The sequence below is a fragment of the Cryptomeria japonica genome, chromosome 5 (assembly GCF_030272615.1).
Source record: "Cryptomeria japonica chromosome 5, Sugi_1.0, whole genome shotgun sequence".
Classification (NCBI taxonomy): domain Eukaryota; kingdom Viridiplantae; phylum Streptophyta; class Pinopsida; order Cupressales; family Cupressaceae; genus Cryptomeria; species Cryptomeria japonica.
Genome location: NC_081409.1, coordinates 339,467,288 through 339,476,483, shown reverse-complemented (window position 1 = coordinate 339,476,483; position 9,196 = coordinate 339,467,288).

The window sequence follows — 9,196 nt, the reverse complement described above, 5'->3', positions numbered from 1 at the left end:
TATGACAAATTATGACAAAATTGAAATGCCATTCCCATGACAAAAGGGAAGAGGGAAAATAGCCTCCATGATTGCAACAAATGGAAGCATAAACATAGGAGAAAATGAGGGAATGAAATTAGGGGAAATATTAGAAAAAATTAAAGAAAATAGGAGAAATAGAAATTAGGAATTAGGAGAAATTAGCAAATTAGAAAATTGAGGAAAAAGATGAAATAGAAATTAGGTGAATTAGTTAATAGGTTTTCATCCATTAATTAATTCATGAAAGAGACCTAGGACTAAATAAATAGATTTATTTAACCCATAAAGAAGAAGAAAAGAATTAAATGAACAAATCATAAAACCCTAGAAATAAGAGGACAAGGAATTAGGTCAAGACAATAAGAAATTAATGTAGGTTCGATCATGATTCTGATTGACAAAGGACCAATGTTGATAAATGATTGAGATTGGTTGACAAAAATTAATGACAAATTGATAGGCGCCAATTGACGAGGAACAATGACTAATCGATCCAAATTGAAATGATTGAAAAGGACAAGGATCGATGACGAATCGATCACAAAATGACAAGATTGACAAGGACAAGGATCGATGATGAATCGATCGCAAAATGACAAGATTGACAAGGACAAGGATCGATGACGAATCGATCGCAAAATGACAAGATTGACAAGTTGATAATCACAAATGATTACTAACAAGCTAAAGATGATTGAAAGATTGACAAGAGGACAAAACCCTAATTCTATCATTGATTAGAATTGATGATGTCCAAAATGATGATAAATGAGCACGCACATTGATGCGACAAGATAAGATCGACCAAAATCATGACTGAAGATTGTTATCGACAAGACCTAATTTGAAAGTGATAAAAATGAGGAATGCAGAAGAAGGACTCGATGCTCGCAAATGATAAAGACCAAGTGCGCAACATAGAAGAAATGTTAATGCAACGCAAGAACCCTAAAATAAGGCAATGCGCAAATGTTAAAGTATGACTCCACAAGCGTTGACCATTTTTAGACATCTACACTAATTACTCTATATGGAAGAACTAGATGGAAGTTCACTTGAATTGTCTTGGAGAAGATTATTGGAAGATCACAAGGAATGTATATATTATTCCTCTGAATGGTCATGTTACTGCAGTTGAGATCAAAGATGTTGAATGCAATATAAGAGATAAAGAAGCATTGCTGAGTGCCCTAACTGATGCGGAGATGAGTAATGTGATTAGATTGCATAATGTACATGAGATTTGGGAGAAGCTAGAAACCATGTATGAAGGAGATAAACATGTGAAATTTGCTAAATTGTAGAGCTTGAAAGGAACGTATGAGTTGCTGAGAATGGGAGAAGATGATAAATTTTTATCCTTTATGGATAAAGTGAATGATCTTGTGTTGAACATCAGATGTGTTGGTGGATTTCTTGAAATAGATGAGATTGTGGCTAAAGTGTTGAGATTATTGCCTCCTACTTATAAACACAAAGTTGCTGCTATTGATGATATCCAGACTATGATAACTATGATAAGAGATATGCAGGCTGGTAAGCTTGCTTCTTTTGAATTGAGCGCACTTGGTGAATCACATAATAAAACTGAGATTGCATTTAAAGCTACTATCTGGGAAGTAGAAGTATGATCTGGGAGAGAGTTCAACTAGGGTGTCTAGATATGAAAGATAAATGGGAGAGATAGAGGAATAGGAAAGAGAATTGGAAGAGCTTGAAGCACTTATGGCTAGAAGATTTCCTAAGGGAGCTAGTAAGTATGAAGGGAAGTTATCTTTGAAATAATTTTCTTGCAATAAGATTGGTCATTTTGCTTCTAGGTGTCTTGAAAGAGAAGAAAAAGCATCAAAGTATGATAAGCCTTACAAGCCTAACTGGAAGTATATATATTAGAAGAAATGTTATTATGTTGTTGATGAAGGTGTTACAGATGATGAGTCTGAGAAAGGGAATTCCAAAGATGACCTAGTATCTGTTGATTCTATAAGATGCATTGTTGAAGAGAAAGCATTGGCTACTAAAATTGAAGAGAAAGATGAATGGGAGATTGACAGTGGTTGTTCACATTGCATGATAGGTGATAAAGGTAAATTTATGAATATGGAGAAGTATGATGGTGGTGTAGTGATATTTGGAGACAACAAAACTTGTATAATCTATGGTAGAGGTTCTATTTCTCTTGATGGTAAGCATAATACTGATGATGTGTTATATATTGAAGGTTTGAAGCATAATCTTTTGAGTGTTGGACAGATGGTTGATAAAGGATATGATTTGCAATTCAAGAATGGGAAATGTAAGGTCTTGAATTACTCCAGTATAGAGACTGCATCAAGTACTAAAACTAAAGGTAATATCTTTCATCTGAATGCTGGTGAGAAAATTTATTTGATTACTCAGATTGATGAGAGTTGGTTGTGGCATAGGAGAATGTGTCATGTTAACTTTGACTGCATGATTAAGATTAGTTCTACTCAATCTGCTAGAGATTTGTCTAAGATTGTTAAGCCTACTAATTCAGTATGTAAAGAATGTCAATTGGGAAAGCAAACAAGAATTTCATTCAAGAGAAAATAGTATACATCTAATGGATTATTAGATCTTGTGCATAGTAATTTATGTGGTCCTTCTAGAGTAAGAAGTTTGTAGGGAGACATATACTTTATGTTGTTGATTGATGACTATTCTTTGATGATGTGGGTCACTTTCCTAAGGGAGAAATATGAAGCACTAGATAAATTCAAAATATTCAAAGCTAAAGTAGAGATAGAAAAAGGATTGAAGCTCAAGTGTCTAAGGTCTGACAGAGGAGGAGAATTCACCTCTGGTGAGTTTGATTCTTTTTGTGAGGAGCATGGAATTAGGAGACAGTTATCTGCTTTAAGAACCCTTCAGCAGGATGGAGTTGTTGAAAGGAAGAATAAAACTATTTTGGATGTTTCTATAACTATGATGATTGAAGGAAATGCTCCGCATATATAATGGAGAGAAGTTGTTAGCATTGATGTATACACATCCAACCAGGTGCATAATAGGTGATTCCGATAAGACCCCTTATGAGATATGGTTTGGTCATGTTCCTACTATTAGATATTTTAGAATCTTTGGAAGAAAATGTTATAATCAAAAGAGATGAGGATATAGGAAAATTTGATACAAGATGTGATGAAGGAATATTTTTGGTATATTCTACTAAGAGCCAAGCCTACTGGTGTTACAACAAAAGACTGAGAAAGATAGTGGGAAGTGCAAATGTGAAGGTAGATGAGAATCAAGAGAAGCAAATTAGAGCACCCAGATATGAGTCTGATGATAAATATGTTAATTCAAAGAAAGTGCAAAGTTCAAGCATGAAGTAGAGAAATCCAATAGAGATAGTGAATGCAGATGCTGCTGCCAGTGAAGAAGTTTAAGATCCTAAGAATTAGAATAATCAGAAGACACCGAGGTATGTAAGACTAAATCATTCAAATAATCAGATTATTAGTGATAAAAATAAAGGTGTGATGACTAAGAGAAGAATTTTTGATAATAGACATGTTTGATTTCCAAAATTGAGCCTAAATATGTTGTTGAATCTTGTAAAGATGAAAATTGGGTAAAAGTTATTGAAGAAGAGTTAGATCAGATTGAGAAGAACAAAACATGGGAACTTGTTCTGAGAAGGACAAGAATGCAATTGGTACTAAATAGGTGTTCTGAACTAAGTTGAATGAAGATGGAGAATTTTTTAGAAATAGAGAAAGATTGGTATGTAAGGGATATTCACAAATGGAAGATATTAATTTTGAGGAGACTTTTGCTCCAGTAGCTAGAATTGAAGTTGTTAGACTATTTCTTGCATATGCTAACCATTAGAAAATCAAGGTATATCAGATGGATGTGAAGTCAGCCTTTTTGAATGGTGAATTAGAAGATGGAGTCTATATTGAGCAACCAAATAGATTTTCACTGAAAAATGAAGAAGACATGGTATGCAAATTGAAGAAAGCATTGTAGGGACTTAAATAAGCCCCTAGAGCTTGGTACGCTAGTTTGGATAGGTATTTGATGAAGTTGGGATTCTGTAAAGGTTTATTGATAGTAATGTGTAATTCAAGATTGATAATGATAATATTTTGATTATTGAAGTCTTTGTTGATGACAATATTTTGGAGGATATGATGGTTTGAGTAAGAATTTTGCTGATGACATGCAAAAATAATTTTAGATATAAATGATAGGTGACATGAAATTCTTTCTGAGATTGCAAGTTACACATTATGATAAAGGAATTTTCATATCTCAATCTACGTATGTGAAGTTAATACTGAAGAAGTTTGGGTTAGATGATTCTAAACCTATTGGAATTCCTATGGTGACTAGATGCAATATGACAAAAGATGATGAATATCTGAAGGCTAACCAAACATTGTATAGATCTATGATTGGTGGACTGCTATATTTGACTCAGACTAGACCTGACATTATGAATGTTGTATGTCTTGTTGTAAGATTCTAGGTTGATCCTAAGGAAAGTCATGTTACTGTTGTGAAGAGGATATTCAGATACTTGAAGGGAACAATTGATTATGGTCTATGGTATCTGAAGGGTGATGACTTCACTTTAAATGCTTATATTGATGCTAATTGGGCATGTGATGTTGATGACTGGAAGAGCACTACTGGTGGAGCATTATTTTTGGCAAAGAAGTTGGTTGCTTGGGAAAGTAAGAAGCAATATTCTATTTCCTTATCTACTATTGAATTCAAATACATTGTTGCTGCTACCAACTGTAGTTAGGTACTTTAGATGAAGAAAATGTTGAAGGATATTAGAGTTGTTTATAGTGAGCCTACTGCTATATATTGTGACAGTTCTAGTGTTATCAATATTTCTAAGAATCAGATGTTGCATTCTAAGACAAAGCATATATCAATCAAGTTTCATTTCTTGAGAAAGAAGGTGAATGAGAAAGAAGTTAGATTGGAATATGTATCTACAAAGGAACATAATGCAGATATATTTACTAAGCCTTTGCCTATAGATACATTTGTATATTTGAGAGAGAAGTTAGGGGTGATTGACCATCCTACTGTGAACTAGATGCATTGAGTTGCATTGATCTGGTGGACTTCATTGTCTTATCTTGTTATTTGGATTGATGAGTGGGTGTTGCTTCTCTAGGGGAGTAGTGAGTGTGCAGTTTCATTGTTCAGATTTGTGAGTAGTTTTAAATGGGGGAGATTATCAGAATGAGAATAATGATTTGTATGTGTCTTTGGCATTGTTGTCAAAGGGAGAGAGATGCATGTAAAAAATTATATTATCTATCTATTGCAGATGAGCTATGTGTGTATGATCTCAAGGAGAGATTGCTGGAGTTGTTATCTTTATTTGAATTGATTGTTTTTCACATTCATATGTTTCCATCAATGCTAATGGGGGATATTGTTGAATATTATATTTGTTGGAATGTGTTGTTGTCATTGATGTCAACATATTCCTATGTTGCAGAGAATTGGTTTGTTGCAAAGAGTTGGTTTGGGTGATCTATTACCAATGTACTGATGCAGATTAATGGGTTTTGAGATACTTATCTCTAGTTGATTCAGTATGAGTTTCAGTGTTCCAGAAGGTGATTTGGTTGAGTTATGTGACCCGGCGTGATGGTTGGTTTTTCTATTGGTTTGGTATTGCAAAGTTATGATTTTCGGATTGTATTGCTTTGAAATTGATTTTTTATGTTGTGCGGATTTTGGAGAGTGTTTGGGACATTCATGTGTGTCCTTAATTTGTGTGGTTCATGATTTGGAACTTCACAATCATATCTTTCAGTTTGATAGTTGGTGTTCTTGAGCTTCGGTGATGAAATAATGATGATTCTTATTATCCAAGTTGTTGCAGTGATTGATGTAAAATTCACATTGCTTGTTGATGTTCTTTAATCATTTCCTATGCATTTTGGTGGCCTGCGTTGATCGTGGTGCATGTTATTGAATATTTTATTGGCCCGGTTGTATTCTTCATGTTATGTGACATATTCGGTGGTTTGGCGTGTTGCAGATGATCTTGGAAAATTATTTGGCGGCGCTACATGTTCAAGGATTTGATTTGGGTCTATGCTATGTCCTTGCTGACATTGTATTAATCTATTTATTTATTTATGTATTGGGTGATGTAATTTTGTAATTAGGTCTTTTGTTTTGAGTTGAACTTGAGGTTAAGGTTGATGACTTGTATAAATAAGTTTTGTAATCATGTAAGTTGTGTGTCTGCAAGTATTGTATGTGCGAATATACAAATATATCATTCAGAAGTCTGGAGGAGAAGAGAAGTGTTGTTTTGTAGACAATATGCTTATCCAGAACTGTGATTGGGCATTTGGAGATGCTATTCTTTCAATTCATGTAATCTGGATTGGTGTTCAATCTTTGTAAGGTAGTGAGCCTTCCTAGGGTTATTTCCCTTTGTTGTTTTGAGCATTGAGCTCTAGGCAATGTGCCTAAATGCATGTGCATTCACCATTGTAATATTTATAAATACTACTATAGAGTATCATCTTATTGTGGGTAGGTTCCCACTGTGGTTTTTCCCTTAACCAGATTTTTCACATCAAAAATTTGTGTGTTATGTGTTTTATTAATGTGGTGATTATTTTTGTTATTATTGTTCATGATCAGATCTGAGGTTAAGGTTAATTTGGTTGATTTTGGTGAAAACTAATTCACCCCCTCCCCTCTCAGTTTTTTGCATTGTTGCTACCAATAATCCCAATCTTTGATCAACCCACATGTTGCATCAATGAAGGAAAAGACAAGGGAAAAAGGATTGATGGAAGCCATCAAGACAACTATCGAGAAAGTGTCTAATCATGCTCACTCTAGATTCTCTTGCTAATAGGGCAAAAATTCCTATTCATATCCCATCAAACATTAAACTAACTTCCCAAAAATTACTAGAAAAAAGTAATACGATGCCTCTCCAATAAACAAAATCATTTGGAGTTACCGTTGTCTTCTTTTAATTTCCAAATGATATAATGGATGTAATAACAAATTACAAATCAAGAATCATATTCTCCATTTTTTTAACTATTTTTCAAATGAACAAGACTTTTTCAAATGGACCTATATGAACTAAAATAAATTGTTAGGCAATAGAATCATTTAGGGGTTTAGGTAGAGGTTATGTAGCTTGAACCTTCATGAACCCAGGTCATGTTAGAGAAGCCCTACATTATGGATTTCAAATAATTTATGGTCAAACATGCTACCTCAAAGATTGGGTTATGGATCTATAAATAAAAATATCCTATGTGGGTAGAGTTACCCCTCCTCAATCTTCCATTTAGGCACTTTTTGCATAATATTTTTCCTCAATTGGGGAGTGTTATTTGGTGCAAACCCAATTTAGATAAATGGGATATCCTGTAAGTGCATTCCAATATATATATGTGTTGGAATTATTGTCATTGATGTCAACATGAGATACCAGGATGTCAACAAGTGATGCAGAGGTTGCAAAGTTCAAGTCATCCAGTGGAGAGTTCAGATTGATGTTAACTAGATGCATAGTGAAACCAAAGGTTGCAGGTTGCAAAGTAAGTGATTCAACAAGATATAGAGAACTATGTGATCAGGGTTACACAGTGATCAGGGTTAGACAAAATGCATCTCTGACATATGTGTCATGACCAAAAATTGAAATTCCATTCATTGTTATTTACCATCTGTTTGGGTGTTTGTTCTCTTTCATTACCCTCATATCTAGAGATTAGGATTTATGCATTTTAAACAAGACTATGTAAAAAACCCTTAAGTTTCTTAAAACTTTTAGGTTTCTATGTTACCTTTTTCCACTTAACTCTAAGGGTCATCAGTCATCGTGCGGGGCCATGTTCCCCTTATCATTTTTCTCCTAGGCATTAATATTTTTATCGAACCTGTGTTATTTTCCTAAAGTCTAGCGCTTCAATTTATTTCCCCCTGCAAACTATAGTTCAAGGATTAATTTTTATTAAATCGTAAGTCCCAAGGTAGAAAAAATTGGTTATAGCTCTAGATACTAAAGGTAAACAATTCTACACATGGGTTAATTGGACGACTATGTCTAAATCACATCAAAAAGGCGCTTAGTGGTTATGCTAGTAAGGTTGACAACCACTGCAGCAGAAAAGATAAAGTCTGAGTAGATCTGATGACTCATGTTATCTTGTGACAGAAGATGCTGGGAAGTTAACCTTCACAACATCACATGATGTTGTCACGTGTCCCTTTCAGGTGGTCAAGTGGTCAGGGTTAGAAGGTGGGACCACCGTGTTGAGGTGTAAAAGTGTGACCGACATGAAATCTTCCTATTGGCTAAGAACAAAGTCACTTTCCAACATGGAGGTCAATGTCAGATTGACCATTGCATATTGTTCGATTTTCCAGCATGGAGGAAGATCTATGGCTGAGTTTTAAAGTTCTTTTAAGATTGTTTTGCGTCATTTCTTTGTAGAAACTTAGAAATAAAAGTTGTTGATAGGCACGATAGTTGTAGAGACTTATGTGGTAGATGACCAATGTTCGACTAGGTGCTTTGGATGTGGAATATGATGACAAGTGGTAACCAAGTGGACAACCAAAAGATCTGATGTGCAAGTCGGTTCTTACAAAGATGAATGACGATTTAATAAGGTAGGTGTCGATCCTTGGAGGGTAGGTAGAAAGAGCATGAAGAACACATTAATGGTAGATCTTTCATAGGTTTTTTATGGGCTCAAGATGATCTATGGTGATTGGATCATATTAATGCATGTTCTCAATCCAAAAGGGAAAATCATGTTATTAAAGAGTCATTTAATGCATGTGCTCAATCCAAGAAGGAAAATCAAATTTGATTCATGTCAGGACAAGAATGAATTACTCCAAGTGGAATAAAAAACATTCCTTGATGCAAAGCTATTAATACAGGGCAGTTAATGTGATTCAATTGAGGTAGTTGAGCCTTTTAAGAGAGAGTGGGAAAAAAAAAATAGGGGAGGACAGCTACAATAGTTATTATTGTTGTGTGAAGGTAGTAAGGTGTTGGGTCAAGGAAGAAAGGTAGAGGAGGGAACTGATCAGAGTAGAAGACATACAAAGAACCTAGATCAGAAAGAGATAGATAAGATAGAGTAGAGATAATTACTAGTAGAAATAGAAAGCA